Genomic DNA, 23,686 nt, shown 5'->3' on the forward strand with positions numbered 1-23,686 from the left:
ATGAAGGAAAATAATGCAAACAAAGCAATAAATTAAAAGAATAACTGAGAATTCCTCATATTGAAGCCATAAGATCTTAGACTGAAAAGCTTGGTAGAGTTTCAAGCCTTAAAGGGAAGAAAATCTCAACATCTTAAAGACATACTGATATATAAGAATATCAAAGATAAAATCTAAAGGATTCAAGAGCATAAGAAAATAGTTTTTAAAAGCAGCAAAGAATCAGATTGTTAGCTCTTCTTGATCTACAGATATGTTGGACTATTTCTTAATAAAAATAAAAATACTAATGAACATTTCATCTTAACCCATCTTATCCATAGGAGCATGGGTAGATCTCTCTCTCTCTTTTTAAAAGATTTATTTACTTATTTGAGAGAGAGAACGTGCAGGGGTGAGGAGCCGAGGGAGAGGGAGAGAGAAACCCAAGCAGACTCCGCGTGGAGTGTCTGGAGCCAGAAGCGGGCTGATCTCACAACCCCAAGATCAGACCGGAGCCAAACCAAGAGTCAGTCGCTTAACTAACTGTGCCACCCAGGGCCTGGGAAGATTGGGAGATCTTTATTTGTTCACAAACTTCCCCAAACTGCCTTTTTGGGGATTTAAGAAATAAGCTCATAACATTTTAATCTGAAATGGGTCTTTATCAAATTGCACTTCTTTATTTTTCATAGCGTGTTCTTCAAAGAGTACACAGGGACATCATAACTCTCCTTTTATAATACCGTCAGACAAAAAAGTATCATAGTGGTGAATAATGGCTTTCAGAATCCTACTTTTATGATTGTACTTCTCTTCCGTTGGCTTCTAAAAGTGCTTACTCTTATGTTCACAAATTTGAAGGACAGACTCTTCTAGACCTGGTTGGTATTTAAAGCAAATTAAATTAGCCTCATGCTAGAAAGTCATATTATTACAAAATGTCATATTTGCTGAAACATATTTTTTCACGTTTATTTTAAAGTAAAAAGTAGAATCACAATTCTCGATCAGAATGTGTACTATTATTAAGAGACACATATCCCTTACTTAAATCTGGCTCCATTAGAAAAGTCTTCAGGAAGCCCCCTCTAGTGTTTGAAGGATGCAACAGCTCACTGGCAGAGGATTTGAGAGACACACGGTTGTGAGAATTTTAGATTGTCTCCTCTAACTTGGCTCTAAGGGACCGTGGAGATCATCAACCCCAATATCCATTCTGTTTACAAATTGGAAAACTAAATGTCCAGGAAGAAAGTGCCTTGTCTAAGGTCACACTGAAAGTCAGCACTATTTATAAGTAGTAGAACCCAGGTCTCCTGACTCGGAGTTCCCAGAAAAATCTATTCTGGCCTGCAGACTTGCATCTGGGTCAAGCAGGCCCAGAGCGAAATAAACGTAAGGAGTTTTGAAGATGTGGGATTTCTTTTTTTTTCTTTTTTTAAGATTTTATGTATTTATTTGGCAGAGAGAGACACAGCGAGAGAGGGAACACAAGCAGAGGGAGTGGGAGAGGGAGAAGCAGGCTTCCCGCGGAGCAGGGAGCCCGATGTGGGGCTCGACTGTGGGATTTCTTTTAAACGGAAAGGATATAGAAATGAGGAAGAGTCATTGGGATACAGGAGATAGAGGAGAAAAAAAGAAAGTTAGCAAAAAGGGCAAGGAAACCATAGTTCTTTAAAGAACAGAAACCCAGGGATGGGGGAGAAGAATGATGAGTTAAGATGTAACATACTTCAGAATTTATTGGTAGGTGATTGGAAATATTCTTAAAATATTTTATTTGTGGTTCTGAAAATAAGATCACTAATGAAGTTTAACTATTCATTTCCCACTTATTAAAAGTTGTCACCTAAAAAAAAGTTGTTACCTAGCAATTATTTTTATTCTTGTCACCTGTCTCAGTAGAGACACTTTACTGATAATGCAGAACATGCAAATGTCATAACAAGGCAAGAAACATTGATTTTCCACCCCACACCAGTTCATGACGATGGACTGGCAGTGGTGGTGTGAGCTAAGCTAAAAACAGTCCTCATATATTATCATTGAATAGCATCTGCAACTTTTGGTCTCTTCATCCTTCCCTGAAAATGTATAAAGGGCAAGGCTCCTCTGGAAAATACTCTAAGAATTACCCTTAAAGATGTCAGTTTGAAAACACCCTAGTTACTTTATCCCTGAGTATGACTTTTCTCTGCATACTATTACTAGAATTAGTCTGCATAAAATATTTAACTATTTCTTGTTAATGAGCATTGAATGTGATAGTGTGATGTAGGGGTAGAGATGTGCACTGGGGAGCTCATGGTCTCGTGGGGGAAAACACAAAAGTATGGAAGAGAAGATAGGAACATATGGTGTCTAGTACCTTTTAATTCCAGCCTTTTCTATGCCTTAGAAATGATGGAATGTGATGCTGGAGCACTCTAGTGATGTGTTCCCAAAATTGCCAGGTACTAAGGATACCTTACATAGGAGTTCCTCCTCACCCATAATACTGGTGTAGAAGGTGAGTCAACAAGGAAGATAGAGCTTGAACAGCAACTTGACAGAAAGATAAAAATGTTTTAGAGAAGAAGCTGCCACATGGAACAAACAGTATGAGCAATGAATTAAGAAAGTGCTAGACATGTTTGGGGAAGAGCATGTAAATGGATGAGAATTTCTCAGTCTCTATAATATATTTCATGGGATGGAATTACAAAACTCCTTAAGACTGGCCTGGCTTATTTACTCGTTAATTGAGCTGGTCTGTGCCAGACAAGAATGGTAGGGACTTGGAAATAAATGAACTGTGGTTGCCTCTACTGAACCTATCTATAACCACTCTCACCATTTGCATCACACTGCTGTAAAGTCCCTTTTAAAAAATAAAAAGGACTTCATAGGAATTTCATTCTCCACCTCATCTTCAATTTTCATCATCGTTATCATAGATGAAGTTAAATACCAAATAAGTAAATTATACTGAGAGTCAAACCTGTGCCATGCACTGTTCTGGGTACTTTCACATGCATTGTCTTATCTTATTTTTATAAAAAACTCTCATCAGTGGGCAGTCCTACTGGCCCACCAGTATAAGAGAAACAAACAGTCAAAGCATCAGAGCATTCCCAGCAAAGGTTCTCCATCATATCTCTTAGCAAGTTGCTATATTTAAGATAGTATATACAATATTGTATGATTCCTATGTTTATGAAAGATTTTACTTATATATTAGCAAGAAAGAGCACAAGTCGGGGGGAGGGGCAAACGGAGAGGGAGAAGCAGGCTCCCTATTGAGCAAGGAGCCTGATGCAGGACTCATCCCAGGACCCTGGGATCATGACCTGAGCCAAAGGCAGAAGCTTAACCAACTGAGCCACCCAGGCACCTCTGATTCCTGTATTTTTGTGAATCTCACAGAGTTATACCTATGAAAATTTTATAAATGTAATTGGAGTACCATTAAAACTAAAATGCTATAAACATTTTCCAGCCAGTGAATGACTCTACCGTGCTTTAAGATATACGATACCTCCTTGCAAAGTACAAGGGAAGTATGATGGGTACACCCACCCTGGTGGAAGATGCGACACACAAGAGATCTAAGTTCAAATTGCAATTCTACCCCTATGGCAAATAATATTTCCTTCAAGATTCCATTTTCCTACTTTTTATTTTTTTAAAGGTTTTATTTATTTGAGAGAGAGAGAGAAAGCATAGGGGGGGAAGGAGCAGAGGAAGAGGGACAAATAGACTCCCTGCAGAGCAGGGAGCCCAACACGGAGTGAGGACTCCCCGCTGAATGAGGACCCTGAGATCATGACCCAAGCAGAAGTCAGAAGCTTAACCGACTGAGCCACCCAGGCACCCCTCCATTTCTCTAGTTTTTCAAACACAGTGGAATAACCACCTCATCTCTAAAGCACATTATAAAAGCTCTAATTACATCAAATATTGTTGATTGTTTTCACTCTTTGCCACAGCTTCCCTTTCTTACCCACATTCACCATCCTACCCAGAAGCATTCATTTAGTCATAAGAGGGACCCAAGTCCAACAAATTATTCTACAAACGAGTACTCTGAAGGGATGGCTAAAGTAAGTTCTACACTATATTCAAGAGGAAGAGATCAAAATACATTTAATTAGCTTTGGGACATCTTTCATAACTTCATCTTGTCACATTATCTGACAATAATCCACAACTTTCCAGTATTTTGCTCACTTATTCTTACTATGTTTGATCTCTGCCTTCCATGAGGCATCTAGTTTCTCGACTGTTCTCCCCAATTCTTTCAGTTCTCTTGAGACATTTTTCCTTTATGATCCAACACTCCTACCACTCCTTTACCAAAACCTCCAAATCTGTCACTATATTGAAGTTCCTATAAAACTTTTCAACTAGGGCGCCTGGGTGGCTCAGTCGTTAAGTGTCTGCCTTTGGCTCAAGTCATGATCCCAGGGTCCTGGGATCAAGCCCTGCAACAGGCTCCCTGCTCCACAGGAAGCCTGCTTCTCCCTCTCCCACTCCCCCTGCTTGTGTTCCCTCTCTTGCTGTGTCTCTCTCTGTCAAATAAATAAAATCTTTAAAAACAAAAAACCCAAAAAAACAAAAACAAACTTTTCAACAAACCCTCAAACATAGATAATCCAAACATCCTTTTGATCTGTCTTTACTCCTTTGTTACTGATCACATAATTTAGTTACTATGGTCTTTCTATTTATCTGAACCCTAGAGCTGATTGTTCTCTCTCTCTTTCCCTTCTGTGGCAATTTTTAACTTTCATAGCTTTCTATAAGCCTGTATCTCTATCTCTCAATGGATTTATTGTGTCCTTCTTTGTAGAAAAAAATAGAAATTATCAAGTAGATACTTTCTTAATCTTCTATCAAGAGTTGTGTCACATCAATTTTCCACATCTTTTTATCACTATTTAGCCCCTTTTCTTACTGAAGTTCTAACCCCTATGCTTTTTATGGATTTTAAATCATATCCTTTCTGTCTTGAAAGGCACTTATCTTATTAAAATTTTGCATTTGGATATACTATGTTCATGTTTATAAGACACAATGTTATTAGGATAACAATTCTTCCAAAAATGATAAAGAGATTCAATATAATCCCAACCAAACCCAGCAGTCTTTGGAGGAAATTGACAAGCTGACATTGAAATGCAAATGGCCAAGAATAGTCCAGATAATTTTTTTTTTTTTAAGAGAGAGAGAAATTGAGAGAAAGAGAGTGCTAGAGGTGGAGGACAGAAGGAGGGCGAGAGAGAATCTTAAGCAGGCTCTATGCCCAGGGCAGAGCTGGATGTGGGGCTTTATCTCCGGACGCTGAGATCCTGACCTGAGCTGAAATCAAGAGTCAGAAGCTTAACTGACTGAGCCACCCAGGGGACCCTAGCCTGGATATCTTTTGAGAACAAAAGACAAGATTTCAAAACTTAGTATAAAATTATAGTGATTAAGACAATGCATTACTGGAGCAAAAAACAAACAAAACCAAGATGAACAGAAGAAGAAATATAAGTTAAACTCAAATATATGATCACTTGATTTATGACCTGTGAAAATGGTAACACTAAAGTGCAGTGGAGAAAAAGTTCAATCATCTTAACAAAAATACTGAATCAAGTGGATATCTCTGTGGAGAAAGATGAATCTTAACCTCTACCTAACACAATAAAACATTACATCAGATAGACTTCAGATATAAATGCACAAAGTAAGACAACAAAACCTTCAGAAGAAAAGATAGGGGTAGCCAAAGATTTGGGGTAGCCAAAGATTTTTAAAACAGGACTCAAAAGAATTACCATAAAGGAAATATCGATCAATTAAACAATTTTAACATTCAGAATTTCAGGACATCAGAAAACATCAATCGGAGTGCAAAGGTAATACACTAAGTAGGTGAAGATATTTTTGTTGATAATGAAGCAAATGCTCCCTTAACTGATAGGATTAATGTATGATAGATGGATTTTTGGGTTCTCATTAAATATTTGATTACTTTGGAAACTATTAAGTGCCCAGTAAATGACAGGAGCAGGGTACTAGCATCTTTACACATATTATTTCATTTATTCCAAATCATAACCATGTAAAACTGTGTGGTAATATATTCATAAAGAAATTAAGAAATATATTTATGAAGAAGGATTTAGTAATTTGCTCCCAATCTCACTTCTAGGAGGAGACAGAGCTATGATTTAAGTCACAGTCTGAATTCAAAGTCCAAATTCTCTATAATCTGTCTTGGTTGACTTTATTCAATAGCTAGATGTGTGCATATTCTGTGTGACCCACTTCACAGAGTATATCTTAAATTATAAATAGAAAGAAATTTGAATATCATTTTTATGCCATTATCTTCAGTGGATTCTTAAATTTGAATAATCTAACAGCTAAGTGGATTTAAGACAATGCTGAAGGGAAAACAGAAGAAGAAAGGAAAACTTCAGTGAGAGAGAAGAAAACAGGATCCAGAAAAACTCTGATATAAAAAGACATAGAAATGAAAGGGAAGACATTATATAGCCCAGAAACAGAAAGTATTTCTGTGTAATGGAAAGACTCTACTAGCCTAGAAATATGGAGAAATATATCCAAGAAAGAGCTGTGCTAGGGTCTCAAGTGTGAGCCTGGCAAAGTCCCGTGATCTTTCTGCTAGTAAGTTCTCTGACTACAAGAGGAGAGAAATGGACCAAAGGGTCTCAATGTCCTTTGCATCTCTGATATTAAATGAATCTCTGTGTGTCTGCCAAGTGCTACACATAGGGCAAAGAACATACATTGCCATTGCAGAGTAAATCAAATTTGTCTACAATTGATGCTTTTCTTTTCCATTTATTTTTCAAAATTATGGATTAGTCATATTTAAGTCAATGCTTTGAAGAATTATAAATCACAATGTTTTTATTTTCCTATAAACTTTTGGTTTCACTTCTACCAGGCATGTGTTTTATATTAAATTGTATTGAGTTCAGTATTAGGAGGACAATGATACTGATTTAGTGGCCCATGTGACTATCTTGGGCATTTTAATATACACTTCTTTCACATGTACACCTTATATTTAGATTTCTTTTGTGTAGATAAATACCATTGTGCAAATCTCTGGGCCACATATATTCATGCATACATGCATGTATGCATGCATACATTCATACATAAATAAAGTGTGAATCAGCCAAAATCCCATAGAGGGCAGTATAGTTTTAGCTGACACAGTATTAAATCCTATTTTGTTGTAAAGAATGTAGTAACTCTTTCTTTAAAAAAGAAAAGGGTGAGGGGCAGAAGACTTCCAATTATAAAGTTACATATAATCATTGTAAAATCTTTGGAATATACCAAAGTAAATATAAATTTTAAATAAGCAGTAATTGATGTTTTAAAGATACACACACATATATATAATCATTTCAGTAATATATATATATATAGAGAGAGAGTAACATATGGTAACACATACATATATATATATAAACATTTCAGTAACTCTAAATGGTGAGCAACAACAGGTATTTAATGCTTTCTGGATTAAAAAAATGGTTAACTTTACAGAACAAGCAAGTTAAACAAAGTGAATATAAAGACTAATTCTTCTGATTTCTTGGATCTTAGAAAGATCAATGTTCATCAACATGAAAATAAAATGAACATTATTCTGCTAAAAATAGCAAATCAATAAAAGCATAAAACAAAATGAAACATACAAATGTTTTATCAATTATTACTTAAATTGGAAGCGGACTGCAGTCTCCCATAAAAATACTTGTGTTTTTTTAAAATGTATTAAAAAAATTCAGTTTTATGCTATTCATAAGAATCAGAATGAAAATTAATGAAAATCTTAAAGCAAAAGCAATTGAGACAGAGGAAAGGAATAGCAATGTCAGAAAGTGGATTTTATAGTGAAAGCACTAAAGAAGATATAAAGTGGTCTGGCATGTATTGACAAAAGACATGGGACCTGGGTGGCTCAGTCAGTTAAGCCACGGACTCTTGATTTAGGCTCTGGTCATGATCTCGGGGTCATGAGATCAAACCCCACTTCGGGCTCCACACCCATTGCGGAGACTGCTTAGGATTCTTTGCCTCTCCGTCGGTCCCTATCCCCCATGCTCTCTTTCTCTCTATCTCAAATAAATAAATAAATATATTTTTTTAAAGACATTTTGTGAGGAAGATATGCAGTATTGGACCTTCGTATGGCAAACAATACGGTAGCTAAACATATGAAGTACATATTAGAATATTGGCAACTTGATGAAAATATACTTAAAATAAGAACTTCCATTGTTTCGTTTGAAATTTGAGTAAATCTAAGCACTTTGTGAAAATTTACTCATTTAATCCTCACCATAATAACCCTGTGAAGTGGATATAATCATAACCTCTATTTACACTTGAGAAAAAATACAAAAGATAAACTATTTTTTTAAGAAGTCCAGTAAAAAATGATAAAGCCTTCAAAAGCCTGTTTAAGGACAAAAGAATGGGAGTAAAATATGTAAGATTAGAGATAAGACTTAACTGCAGAGGATATTAAAAGAATAATGTTATGATACATAATTATAGGACAACACATTTGAGAACCTAAAGAAATGAATGATCCTTTGGCAAATTATATAATTACCACAACTAAATGAAAAAATAAGTGGAAATTTTTAAACGATTACTAATAACAAAAAAAATTGAAGGAGTGAATTAGATAGAGATATTGAAAAGAAATTTGATAAAATTAAGCGGTCATTCTAATAATAACACCAAATAAAATTAGAAGAAACTATTAGATTTAATACTTCACTATGCAAGTAAAACAAGACATTGCTATAAATAGCAAAGCTTTACGTCGTTTTATGTAAGGCAACAGACTGGCTAGGGAAGACTGCTTTTAACATGAGTTTTCAATATTGGCTGGAGGTGTACTGAAAGCAGTAGGGTAAGGAAACAGATTAGTATTAATATTGGAAAAGAGAGAGTTTCACTTCCTTCTGCTGTTTTCTATGGTTGTAGCCATCCAAGGAGATTCTAGAAAAATCTATTAAAATTAATATGAGCATTTGTTAGAAGTCTGGATGCAAGACATACATTAAAAGAAACACAGTGGTTTTTCTCTTCAGCTCTGAAGCATGTAGGAATGGAAAGAGAAAAAAAATCTCATAGTCATAATAGCACACATACATAGACAACTGAAAATATTTAGAAATTAGCAGAGTAGAATAGGACCTATATGAAATATATGTGTTAAATATATATTAAATTATATATGAAATACATATGTATATATGTAAAAATTATGAAATATAAAATATTCTGAACAAATGAAAGAAGGCAAAAGCTGCTAATTGAAATGTGAAGCATTGCAGCCAATTTAAAAGAAGCAATCTAGCAATATCTATTAAAACTATAAGCCCTTTGACCCAGCAAATACTCTCCTGGAAACCTATCCTTAAGAAATAAATCACTCCTACATAAGGATATATGCATGGGAAAAGTTTATTATATAATATTTATGGGAAAAATATGGAAATTGGAATATCCTTTGAGAGAAATCATTGAATATATTATGTAATATTATATAGCCCAATATAATAGTTTAGCCAATATTTTATAGCCAACAAAATAAAATATATTAAAATTTTTCATTTATTTCATTTCTACAAGGTATCAGTGAGTGAGAAAAGATATATGGACAAATCTATATAATATCTTTCTTTTCTTATGTAACATGATGTTAAAATATAAAATAATGTTAAAAAGAGCCGTACATGGTATGTGTGTATGTGTTATTTATAGATGTCTATGTATTTAATTACTTAGGCATTGATAAATTACTTAAATGAGGGGTGTTGGTGGGGGACAATGTCCAGGACAGGGAGAGACAAGTGATCACTATGACTGTATAACAAACAACCTTAAAACTTAGTGGCTTTCAGCAAAAAAAAAAAAAAAAGAAAAAAAAAAGAAATCTTGCCGTTTGCAACGTGGATGGAGCTAGAGGGTATTATGCTAAGCGAAATAAGTCAATCAGAAAAAGACATGTATCATATGATCTCACTGATATGAGGAATTCTTAATCTCAGGAAACAAAGGGAGGGTTGCTGGAGTGGTGGGGGGTGGGAGGGATGGGGTGGCTGGGTGATAGACATTGGGGAGGGTGTGTGCTATGGTGAGCGCTGTGAATTGTGTTAGAATGATGAACCACAGATCTGTACCTCTGAAACAAATAATACATTATATGTTAAAAAAAAAAAGAAGAAGATAGCAGGAAGGGAAAAATGAAGGGGGGGAATCGGAGGGGGAGACGAACCATGAGACGCTATGGACTCTGAGAAACAAACTGAGGGTTCTAGAGGGGGGGGGGTGGGGGGATGGGTTAGCCTGGTGATGGGTATTAAAGAGGGCACGTTCTGCGTGGAGCACTGGGTGTTATATGCAAACAATGAATCATGGAACACTACATCAAAAACTAATGATGTAATGTATGGTGATTAACATAACACAATAAATTTTAAAAAAGATGTAAATTAAAAAATTAAAAAAAAACAAAAATACTTAGTGGCTTAAAGCAGTGATTCTCAATTGGGGGTGATTTTGCCACTCCCCAACAGACATTTTTTGATTGTCATCATTTACAAGGGGGTTAGTTTAGGCGAGAGGCCAAGGATGCTCGTAAATGCCTGCAATGCACAGAACAGCCCTCCACAACAAGGAATTGTTCTGTCCAAAATATCAGTAGGGTGAAGCTGAGAAATCCTTGCTTAAAGAAATGTCAATATTTGTTTTGCTCAGGAATCTGCAATTTGGACAGGGCAGAGCTCAGGAGAATGGCTCACTTCCGTTCTACCCTGGGTCATGATAGAAGACCAGGCTGATATCATGTGAACGCTCTCTCACTCATGTGGTTTGGTTTTGATACTGACTATAGGTTGAGACCCGAGACTGTCAACTGGAATGCCTATCTCCTGTAGCCTGGTCTTTCTCGTAGCAGTGTGGCTGGGTTCCAAGGTTGAGTAGTGAGAGGAAGAGACAAAGAAATTGAGAAAGAAGTCACAACACCTTGTGATGTTTATCTGGTTGAGGCAGTCCCAAAGTCCCATGCAATTTCAAGAGGAAGGGAAACACACTTACGTCTTGATGGGAGTGGCAAGTTTCTAAAAGCACATATGGAAATGGAAACACTACTGTATCTATTTTTAAAAAATATATCTGCCACACAAGCAAAGAATGATACATATTTTTAAAATTACTTCCGTAAAATTATCTATAAAGGTGCATGTGGACATTTTAGAATTCCTGGTAAGGTTAACAATTTTACACAACAGTAACCATTTGTTATTTTCTTCTATGAATATTCGTGTCTTCTGCACATTTTTTCTATTGTGATTTTAGAGCTTCCTTATTTATTTCTATATATATTTTATTATGAATTTTCCTCCACATCTTCCAGAAAACATTTAAACTTCTTAAAGGAATAGAAAAATACAAAAGTCTGATATAGAAAAAATAGGAGAGACAGAAGAAATTAAAGAAACGCAAAGATGTCGATGAAGACCAGAAGGGTAAAAATTAGTGTGATGAAAACCTTTACCTTCCCATAGGCTCTACACTTGCACAGCCATTGGAAGGAGGGAAATCTGGACCAGATTCTCAATATACATATTTATTTTGATATAAAAAACAAAAACAGGGGATGGGTAGGAACCGTGAGAAAAGAATATAATATTTAATGAAATACAACGATTTCAATGAAATGACAAGCTTCACAGGTGCTCTTAACACAGAATTGGAAACCAAACCTTCCCAATATTGTGTGCCTTGCTCTTTGTTCATAATGTCACCTATGGAATATTATTTCAGCCATAAAAGGGAGGAAATCTTGCCATCTGTGACAATATGGATGGACTTTGAGGGCATTATGCTAAGATAAATACTATATGATCTCACTAATATGAGGAATCTAAAAACAAACAAACAAAAAACCAAATTCATAGTTACAGAGAACAGATTGGTGGTTGCCAGAGGTGGGGGGGTGGAGGGGTTGGGGGAGGTGGGCAAATGATTGAAGATGGTTAAAAGGTACAAACTTCCAGTTATAAGACAAGTAAATCATGGGGATATGATGTCTAGCATGGTGACTATAGTTAATAATACTGTATTGTATATTTGAAAGTTGATAAGAGGGCAGATCTAAAAAAGAAGAAAGATGTTTTTATGCTTAGAAAGTCCTCCTGTAGCCAGAGTCCAGATTAATATTAAGAATATAGTGCTTTTTGTGTTAGAAACAGACTAAAATAATGGTGCTTAAACAAGGGGCGTAATATGGCTAATATAACTGCACTTTAATTTCAGGATATTATATAAGTTTTTCTGATGTTATTTAGAATACTCATTAGAATAACTTTTTAACAGTTCTGAATTATTATAAAAGATAAACACAATAGCCCAGGACTTCATATTTAAAATGTGATTGCCTAATAAACACTGCAGAATTATTACAATCACTAATCATTCATAAAATAGCAACACTGATTAATAGCAAGATTGGAAGGACGTTTAGAGATCCAGCTTCTGATTCTAGCTTTGCATTAAACAATAAGTAGCCTTGGGCAACTCATTGAAACTCTTGGGTGTGTCTTAGGAGATGAGAGATCAGATGAGATGAGGTCTAAAGCATCTTGCTATTCTAAAAATTATGAATCTACATATCTTAAACTTTGGGAATAATACAGGAAGAATGAAAAAGGATATTTTTGTATTGTTTTTAAATGAGAGCTAGTTCTACACAAGGGTTTGGGGACCTGTATTGTCTAAAGTATAACTGGTTGGAGGAAACACCTCAATTTGTAGACCCTCAAATTTGGAAGGCCATTCTTTTATCCAGTATTTGAAGATTTGGAAACAAATCTAACTGCATTCACCTCCTTAAAACCTTTCAATAATCTCCCACTGCTGTTAAAATAGAGCATGACGCCGACATGACTCCATCTCAACCTACCACTCCAGCCCCATTACTCGTCAGCGTTTCTATTTCCAGTATGTTTCAGGGCTTTTGCAGGTGCTCTTGAGTCTTCCTGGTTGCATATTTGCCTCTCCTTCTCCACCTGTTCAATTCCTACTCTTCCTTCAAGTTTTTGCTAAAATACCGTTTCCTCAGGAAAATGTACCTAAACACCGCAGTCTACTACTAGCTTTTTTTCCTTGGGACAAATCGGTTAGGGATGCAGTTCAACACTCACAAGGCACTTTATAATTCTTCCCTTTTTGTGCTTATCACAGTTTTAATTTATGTAAATATGTGTGCAATATTTCCTCCTAGGGTATAAACATAATGAAGACAGAGACTATGTATATTTTGTTCAGTGCTTTCTCCCCACTACTTATGTAAGGCAGCATGAAAGCTCACTTACTTTTTGAGTGAATCCCTTCTTGCAGTCACTAACTAACCTCCCTGCTTTCTGACCTTTTAAGGAATAGCTCCAGGGTTGGAGAACCCACCAATGCCCAAGGAAAACTTTCTTTTTTGACAACTCTATTAGAAGGAGCTTTAACTATTGAACGTAAAGCTATATCCCTATAATTTTTATGTTTCTGTTTTGACCTCTGCCTTTATATAGAAAAAGTGATTCTTGAGGGTCATTAACTATGTAGGACTTTCTCTATTCCATACATACATTTTCAACTAGAACATATCGTATTTCTAATGTAAAAGAAATAATGCAAGCATCATGCCTGTAGGGAAATGGCTAACTTTAGGAGAATAAAAGATGAGACCAAACTTTGCTCCACAAACAGCAAAAGCAATACACTTAACTCATGGTTTATTAGCCTCAATAAAATAGAGGATTTAGTGAACCAGTTTTCACATTCTCCTTCTCTTCTGATTGCCCGCTTTGTGGACAATTTCCTCCTTATATTCTTTAATTTATTTTTTAAATTTTACATTTTATGCAAGATATTGTCGTCTACTTTAACTGTGTATTTTTTTTTAATTTTCTAGAAATCCTGGTCTGCTCACAATCTGAAGTTTTCACAGGCATCAATGTGGAAGGAAGCTCAATTTGGTGACTTTTACCTTTGACTTGAACACTGATAAGGGATCTAGACCTGAAATCATCTTTATGATTTCATATATATTTGGACACCTTTTTCTGATTATGAAAGCAAAACATGTTTCCTTTAAAATTTCAGGAATATGCAGGAAGGTGAAAATAGAATCATAATCACACTTCCCTTACAAAACCACAAACATCATTAATATGTTAGCATATTTTCTCTTTGTTTATTTCATTTATATAAATATGCTTGTATGCTTTTAATACATTTAATATAATATTGTTTGTCCATGTCTTTAACTTTTTCCAAAAAGATTTTCTATGGATATGCAATCATGATATGGACATACTGCAATTTAATGAAAGAGTTTCTTATTATTGGATGTTTAGAAAGTTTTTACAAGTGTTTTTTTATACTGATAAGATGAACAAAGTTGAACATGATTTTTGTTCAAATTTATTTCTTTTATAAAAATTTTTTGTGCTTGCTGACAAAATATATGGATAGTTTAAAGTTCTCAAAATACATTTGCATATGGCTGAATTCCATGTATATTTTTTCTCCTGATTAATTATATTTTATTACATAGCATACAATTATTTCTTCATATATTTCTTTACATATAATCACACTCCTTTCTTTCTCTATGTTAAGAAACAAGCAACAGACACAAAAGACAGGCACATGGAAATAAATGTTACCTTTATCACTTCAAGAAGTTTGCTTGTCAAACATGACTTACATTTGTAGTTTTAATAGGCGTCCTAATATGCATTTCTTGATACTATAGATTTAATTGCCCTATCACAGGTGACACTGGCCAGCCAACCCCCAGGTGACGCTGTCTATCTGGGATAGAGCCTTCCTTGAAAGCTTTCTCCAGGGGAAGATGCTGTAGATTGTTGGCATTAATGTGGAAAACACATTTCCTTTTCTTCTTCCAAATTTTTTAAAGGTTTTATTTATTTATTTGACAGAGAGAAACACAAAGAGAGAGGGAAAACAAGCAAGAGGAGTGGGAGAGGGAGAAGCAGGCTTCCCATGGAGCAGGGAGCCAGATGCAGGGCTTGATCCCAGGACCCTGGGATCATGACCTGAGCCGAAGGCAGATGCTTAGCAACTGAGCTACCCAGGTGCCCCTCTTATTCCAATTTCATCAGTCAAATAAATCTGTTTTTGTGGGAATCATTGCCCTTGTATAGAAAAGCCTGGACTGGAGAATGAGTCTTTGTGTCCCAACATCTTTACACTGCCATCGGCAAGTATTTCAAAGCAGTGGGCCTCAGGGATTCCTCCAAATACATGCACGTGTATATATGCAAATATAAAAACATGTACATTTATACACTTCTAGATAGAATATGCAAAGAATATGCAAAGAATAATTGCTAATAAAAATTTTTAAAAGATGCAACTTCTACGATATGCAACTTGAGTTTTTACCAAGTGTACACTAGGACAGGAAACTGTTTTTTAAAGAGCTTAGTCAATTTGCTTGCTTATTTTTTGGTACCCTTTCACCTATAAATGAAGCTATTAAAATTTCTTTGTATGTTTAAGATTGGTTATGATTTGGTCATGCAGTGCTAACCCTGCTGTTCCAAAGGTGGCAGCCAGTAAGGCTTCTGGTTGGATGAAGCAAAAATTGTGCTCACCATTGCCCTCTAAGGATTTTGGAGTTTTACTTTATTGCTGGCATGGTACTTTATTCATATTCAAATGCTTCTCTGTATTCATTCTAATGGCATTTGGCATTATTAATTTCATAGCAATTAAAATTCTTGGTATTTTCTCAGATTGTTTTTTTTTAATTTTATTTTATTATGTTATGTTACTCACCGTACATCACTAGTTTCTGATGTAGTGTTCCATGATTCACTGTTTGCATATAACACCCAGTGCTCCATTCAATACATGCCCTCTTTAATACCCATCACCAGGCTAACCCGTCCCCCCACCACCGTCCCCTCTAGAACCCTCAGTTTGTTTCTCAGAATCCATAGTCTCTCATGGTTCGTCGCCCCCTCTGATTCCCCGCCCCCTTCATTTTTCCCTTCCTGCTATCTTCTTTTTTTTTTTTAACATATAATGTATTATTTATTTCAGAGGTACTGGTCTGTGATTCAACAGTCTTACACAATTCACAGTGCTCACCATAGCACATACCCTCCCCAATGTCCATCACCCAGCCACCCCATCCCTCCCATCCCCCACCACTCCAGCAACCCTCAGTTTGTTTCCTGAGATTAAGAATTCCTCATATCAGTGAGATCATATGATACATGTCTTTCTCTCATTGACTTACTTCGCTTACTATAATACCCTCTAGTTCCATCCACGTCGTTGCAAATGGCAAGAATTCGGGGGTTTTTTTTGATGGCTGCATAATATTCCATTGTATATATATATCACATCTTCTTTATCCATTCATCTGTCGATGGACATCTTGGCTCTTTCCATAGTTTAGCTATTGTGGACATTGCTGCTATAAACATTGGGGAACCCCTTCGGATCACATTTGTATCTTTGGGGTAAATACCGAGTAGTGCAATTGCTGGGTCTTACGGTGGCTCTATTTTCAACTTTTTGAGGGACCTCCATACTGTTTTCCAGAGTGGCTGTACCAGCTTGCATTCCCACCAACAGTGTATGAGGGTTCCCCTTTCTCAGATTGTTTTTTGAATGTATAAATGTTTCCACTGACTAGAGGCTGGCATTATGCTTTCATTTTATGAAAAAGAAATGTGCAAAACAGAGTTTGGCTAGAAACACCCAAATTTCATTATTACAAGCTTCAAGTTTCTTTGATTTGACTACAAGTAAGGTGACTTTTGTCACAAATTATTGGGTTAATAAGAAACCAGTTAACATTTTAGAGATTATGGATTTCAAAAATATGGAAATTTAAATTCACTATACCTTAACATTTTGTATCTAAATATATTTCTTTGTCTTCTGTTGGTGAAAGATGTCACATAATTGCAGATTCTCTGATAATTCCAGGGCTAGAAGGAATCGAGTCCCAGCTGTCCTGTTTTGCTATTACACTCTGAACTAAGCTTTTTGAAGAAACCAGGCAGTGATGCCCTTATTTCTATTATCTTCAGGATAAAATTGGATGCCATGTCACTGCCAATTCACCTTTCTGGTTTTTAATGCCTCATCAGCAATTCCTCTACCAACCACTAGATCAAAAATCCTTAAGAGGGATTTCAGGATCAATAAAGGCTCTGAAGCCTAGTTTATGAAAATACTAGTGTAACAAGCATAAATTCCTTTTTTTTTTGGAAGATTTATTTATTTGATTGAGAAAGGAAAAGAGAGAAAGAGAGACAGTGGGAGCATAGAGAGGAGGGCAGAAGGAGAGAGAACTTCAAGCCGACTCCAGGCTGATCTAGACCCGAGTTCATGACCTGAGCCCAGACCAAGAGTTGGAGGCTCAACTGACTGAGCCACCCAGGAGTGCCAGAAATTCCTTATGTTTCACATCACAGCCTGACGAACATATCGCTGATGTATAGTAGCTATAATAAGTCATTCTTTCCATTTTTTCTAATGTGGTTGGAGTAATGAGGAGTAGTTGTATTTGGTTTTTTTGTTTGTTTGTTTGGGATTCCAGGTCTCTAACCTTTGTAGTAATGTAAATTTAATTTCATTGTTTTGTATGTATTTTTATAGTGGTGTTGGGATAATTTTATTCCAGTTTGGCCAGATAGGTTATCACAGAGTAGAGTTTCCCTCCCAGTGCACCAAGGCATGATGAGTTAAAGCCCTGAGAGATATTGATGCCCCGTCCTCAGGAAGGCCTGACAGCATCTAGAGGAAATGGAAACCCCCAAGCCTGTCAGCATAAGCCTCAACTATTTATGCCAGCATGCCCACGAATATTATTTTCAAGTGTCATTTTATGAGAAAAGCCAGAAAACAATGCCACAGAGTGCAGGAAAGGCCTGCTTCACTTTGTACAACGAATACAGATCTCTATCCTTTTGCCAGTTATCCCTCAAATACGACATAGTTAATATTTGAAAAATCTACCCTTAGACTTGAGAATCTTCAAATCTGTGAATATTATTATAGGGTATGATCTGCCTTAACATAATACAACCAAATACAACTGAAAAATTAAGCAATCACTTAATGAGTCAATAAATAAAGGGTTAAAACTGGTTATAAAGTTATTGAAATAAATTCTGCCTGGAAAATCCAGAAAGTAGTATCATAAATTTTTATCTCCTTGCTCACCCCCTCCACACACACACACACACACACACACTTAGCTCTAAACTACACAAATCTAGTCAGGCCCTAATTAAATATTCTTTAATTTGTTCAAGGCCTTTCTCTTTTCTGGCTAATAACCTGATATAATTTTCTCAAACCTATTTTGTTCCTTTTCTGTTGCCAGAATTAACCGTTGACTTTCTTTTGTATAAATACCTTTGTTCATGTAGAAACAGATTTACCATGGCATGTTATTGTATATGCATGGTTCCTAGAAGCTCTGCTGACCTGTGGCTGGTAGGTAGTAGGCAAGACTCTGCTCATATCAGCATGATTGATTTCCACACATAATTCTGGAAGGGTAAAACTCAAAACTATGCCTCAATGAACTAAATCTGTCATGGTTCTCCAGACTTGCTAACATAAAATATGCAAGGGGTAAGTCTCCCAGTGTAAATCATCTACTGAACTGAATTTTCTCTAAGGGTTCTGCTTTTCTTTCCTTACATGTGAAAGCAGAAATACAATCTTTTTTATTGCCTGGAGATTCAGCTGTTGAAGCTATAGGGGAAGGCCATGTTTGTAAAGAGAATTTCTATATTGTTCTTTTATTATATATGCTACTGAATTCACTAATGAGGTAATCAAATAAAGTGTCCTCCAGGGGTGAAATAAAAGAACATTCCATATGCCAATCTGTTTATTTCCTTGGCCCACCACCGATCACACACTACCCTTTCCTGTCTGTAGACTTGGTTTGTGTGTAGGTCAAATTACCTTCTATTTTATTATTTCTTTGCCCTGGCAGGAGGTAGTACCCCAATTCAACAATTGGGCTGTTATTAGCTACCTCCCTTTTTACACCATCTCTTCAGCCCCAATGCAAAAGACAGTTTTTACTGATCTTATTGTTTACAGAAGAAAAAGTAATCACCAAAGAAGTTGCACCTCTTTCTTTCAAAAACGTGAATAAAAAAATGGCCAAAGGATTTCACATTATTGCTTACTTGACTCATTTAAAAAAAAAAAAAACTTCAAATAAACAAACAAACAAACAAAATAAATAAGGCTATACCCAAGCAGTAGATCTTTTGTTTTAAAATTTTATTTATTTAGGGCGCCTCGGTGGCTCAGTTGGTTAAGCGACTGCCTTCGGCTCAGGTCATGATCCTGGAGTCCCGGGATCGAGTCCCGCATCGGGCTCCCTGCTCGGCAGGGAGTCTGCTTCTCCCTTTGACCCTACCCCCTCTCATGTGCTCTCTCTCTCTCTGTCTCTTATTCTCTCTCTCAAATAAATAAATAAAATCTTTAAAAAATAAAATTTTATTTATTTATTTGAGAGAGAGCGAGCGCGCATGAGTTGGGGGGAGGCGCAGAAGGAGAGGGAGAAGCAGGCTCCCTGATGAACAGGGATCCTGAGCTGGGGCTCCTGCGACTGAACCGCCCAGACGCACCCCCCCACCCTGCCCCAAGGAGTAGATCTTAAATAAAAAGATATGCTTAAATCAGATCTTAAGGATTTGGAAATTTTTCCATCGGTTTATGATTTCAGGTAAGCTTTATCTTGTGACTTATGTTCAATTGTCAATAGCTCTTTACGGTTTAACTTTAGGGATCCTCTTACACCATATACACTCCCACTCCCACTAAACTAAAGTAGCTAATGATTTCTGAAATGTCTCTGTGCTAAAATCCACCGAAGACTTTTAAAAAATATGTTTAGCCCTCAAAAAATCTGTTTAATAAATGTAGCTTTTATTTTCAGTTGTTTTTAGCAGGCAAGACACAGCAGCATATACGTTCAAAGAATCTTCTACACATAACAATAATAGCTGCTATTTGTGATTTAGGCAGTGAATTTGGAATTTTCACGCATTAGTGGTCAGCTTTTTAATAAGCTTCTCAGGTACATAATTCTTCCTTAATTTACCATAGGCGCTGAGAATTTAGAGACCATGATAATATAGCCCCAGGTGTTTCAAGCTCAGAGAGTAGAACAACAATCAGACGGCAGGTATATTTGGACCCAACGTCTATGCCCTTTTGTTTCATGTCATGTTTGCTCAATTGCCCACTTTGTGTCATTTTTAGAGTCAAGAAATCATATCTTCCAGAGTTCCACATATCCAATTTATGAGTTTCCAAAAACAAACCGACACAATCCTCCTTTTTCTTCCCCTGGCTCTCATAAAAAAAAAAAAAAAAAAAAAGATTAGGATTTTCTTTGCCCTCAACAAGATCATCAATTCTCATAACCTAAACGGGTTTTTATCTGTTTCCCCCATCATCTCAGGGTCATATTGCCAGGGTATCCCCACCCCTTGTGCCACCCACATTTAGTCACTCACTGAAATGTGTCATGTCGTGTAACCCCATGTAAGACCCATTAGTCTTGCAGGCAGTGATCCTCAAAGCTGGTATTATTCACTTAACAATGCTTGTGAACAAGCAGTGTGAACAGGAGAAAGGGTATCGATCAAGTCTGGTGTCTTCCTCCTCTTCCTCTTCTATTCCTTCCTTAATGTCAGACACAGAACACTTCAGGAGCATTTGCCATGTTAGCCATTGCTAAGTGTTTTGGATGATGAGTTCAATCCAGGGCAAAATGAATAAAGGTCAAACTGGTTTAGAAAGAGGACTATGCAAGCCAGATTCTGAAGTTTTCTCAATCCCTACACCATGCCCGGATTAGTTTGCTAGGGCTTCCAGAACCACAGATGAGATGGCTTAAACAACATTTTCTCACATTTCTGGAGGCTGGAAGTCTAAGACCAAGGTGTCAGTGGGGTGGGTTATCAGTTTCTCCTGAGGCAAATGGACACCTTCTGGCTGTGTTCTTACATGGCCTTTTTTCTGGGTAGTCATCTCCTGGGTCTCTTCCTCTTCTTACAAGCACCAGTCTTACTAGATTAGGGCACCACCCTTATCATCTCTAAACCTTGATTCTTTAAATCTTTAGAGGCCTTATCTCCAAATACAGTCACATTCAGGGTTGGAGATTCAACCTACAAATTCTGAGATAACACTACCCAGTCCATAAAAGTACCCATTACAGGAATTGCTATAATGTGCAGTGAGAAAAAATAAAATAGAATTATGATAGTTAGGAGCAAGGATGCTGGAGCCAGAGGTTCTAATCCAGAGTCTGCTCCTTGCTAATTGTGTAATCATCAGTCATGTTTCTTAACTTCAGTGCTTCATTCATCATCCACTGAAACAGGGACAATAAGAGCACCCGCCTCCTAGGTTATTGCCAGTTGAAATAAGAGTTGGTTATTGGTAGTAGATGGATGGTTTTAAAAATGATATTACTCCTTTTTCTCCTGTGGATTATAACATCATAGGAATCGTGAGAATAAAATGCAAGAGAAAAGATGGGGGGAAACAAATACTTTGAGAAGTATTTCTCTTAATTGTAATAACTTATTCTATATGATCGTAGTTGTGAAGATAGGACCAACACAGACACAGACACTTCAGGTTCTTAAATTTGTAGCTTAATTAATTATTTATTGAACACCCATGACAGGTTAGGAATTGTTCCAGGCACTTTGGAGACAACATTGAACAAAATGGATAGGAAAGGCTCTTCCCCCGAAACTTTGATTCTAGAATGCATATAGATCATCTTCACATTTCACACCCACTTCAGGAGTTGGGGAAAATGAGATCTATCAAATGGTGGGAAAAAAAACCAATCAATTCACAACGTCATTCAGCAATTTGGTATTGATCACGTGGCCAGGAAATACACAGGAACAGTATTAAGTCTGGGGGCTGCTGCATATGCACCCCAAGTGCTGCTCTGATCCCTGACACCCTGCTTTAGGCTTTCTCCGACCCAAGGCCCCGGCGGGCAGGACCGACCAGTCCGCCCCGCCCTGCTCGGGGAGCCGGGTTCGCCCCGTCGGGCCGGCAGCGCGGTCCCCGCCCACCCCAACTCCCCGCAGACCGCGGGCAGAGAGCAGGCAGCGAGCGGGCGCCGCGCGGGTTTCGAAGCCGCGCAGCGCACCGGGACGCTGAGCGCCGCGGCAGGTCTCAAGGTCCCCGCGCGGCGGTCGCCTTGAGTGCCAGTGACTTTGGCTTCGGGTCTCCTGACTCACGTCACCAGTTTGACAGCCTCGCACCAAATCAGAGGGCGGCGCTCGCCGGGAGTCCCCGGCGTCACTGGGAGCTCCCGCAGATTAGAACTCGCCTCTCCTAGCTCCTCCCCTCAGTCCCATTTAAAGCTCCCACCGGATTTCCGAAAAATTGAGGGCTCAGTTTCTGCAGCGCCTTCTTCCACTGCAAGATGGTAAGTGAGGAGCCGGCGTTTAGGTAATGCGCTGGGGAAACCTGGGGGCTCTGAGAGCTAGTAAGCTTTGCATTTATAATTTCTTCCGCCTTGGATGCAAGATTTCTCTGCTACCTGCCCATTAAAAGGGCCTTCTCTGCTGCCCCATCTGCTTTTTCTTCTCCCCATCTTCTCTCTCTCTCTCTCTCCCGCCCTCCCCCCCCATTCCCCATCTCTCTCATCCTTTCACCTGCTGTGTTATTTCTACTCTCTGTACTTTCTCCCAACTTTCTTTCCCTCTATACTTGCACTCACTTTTCTTTCCACCTGTTTCCTCTAGATTATGTGCATATTTGCAAACACTTGGATTTGAGTTAGTCTAAGGGTATTTGAAGATTTGTTTTCTTCTCAGGTGTCAATTGCATAATAGTTCAGATTTGATTTCAATAATAACCTCAGGGAAAGAGCCTATGAACATGCTTTTAGAATAAAAGAAATAGTCCTTGATAAACTCTGGGCCGAATTTCTTTGGTCTGCACTGCCCAAGCTGGACTCGCTTCAAGACTGGATTTTTCCAAAACTTACTGGGAATATTAACAAATTGTGACTTAATTAACTTTTCTCTGTGTCTCTCTCTTATTATTTATTTTGTCTCTGTTTATGTTATGCCCAAGAAAGTCCTCAAGTCAACAAAAGACTTGTAGTGGTCCAAAAGAGTTTGTCCAAAGCTGGGCTCTGCTGAAATGAATGGCTTTTTACCTGATTAAACATTGACAAATAATTAAGAATGGGCTGTTGTACAAATTAACCCAGGAAGGCTGCATACCTGCCCCTGCTTGGACATTTGGAAAGAGTGTGTGTTTGAAGTTTGAGGAGTCGGGGGCAGGGGGTTGTGCACTGGCTCAGAACATAGTGGAGAATACATGCCAAGCAGTTGTAGTGGCAAGATAACTTAGGAAGGGCACAGAGATCTAGTGCTGGAGAGACCTAGAGCCTGCTGTCTTGGCTGACTAACATATTTCAGCTTTGATGATATGTTTACTTGGAGTGACCATATGTGACTGTGCTTGGGGTTAGGAGCAAAATGTATTTAGTTATCTCTGGAATATATCTGTATGTCTATACATCCATATCAAACCATTTGGACCACTG

This window comes from Eumetopias jubatus, unplaced genomic scaffold, assembly GCF_037043125.1.
Source record: "Eumetopias jubatus isolate StellerSeaLion01/CBP00866 unplaced genomic scaffold, mEumJub1_p1.0 scaffold_1, whole genome shotgun sequence".
NCBI classification, from domain to species: Eukaryota; Metazoa; Chordata; class Mammalia; order Carnivora; family Otariidae; genus Eumetopias; species Eumetopias jubatus.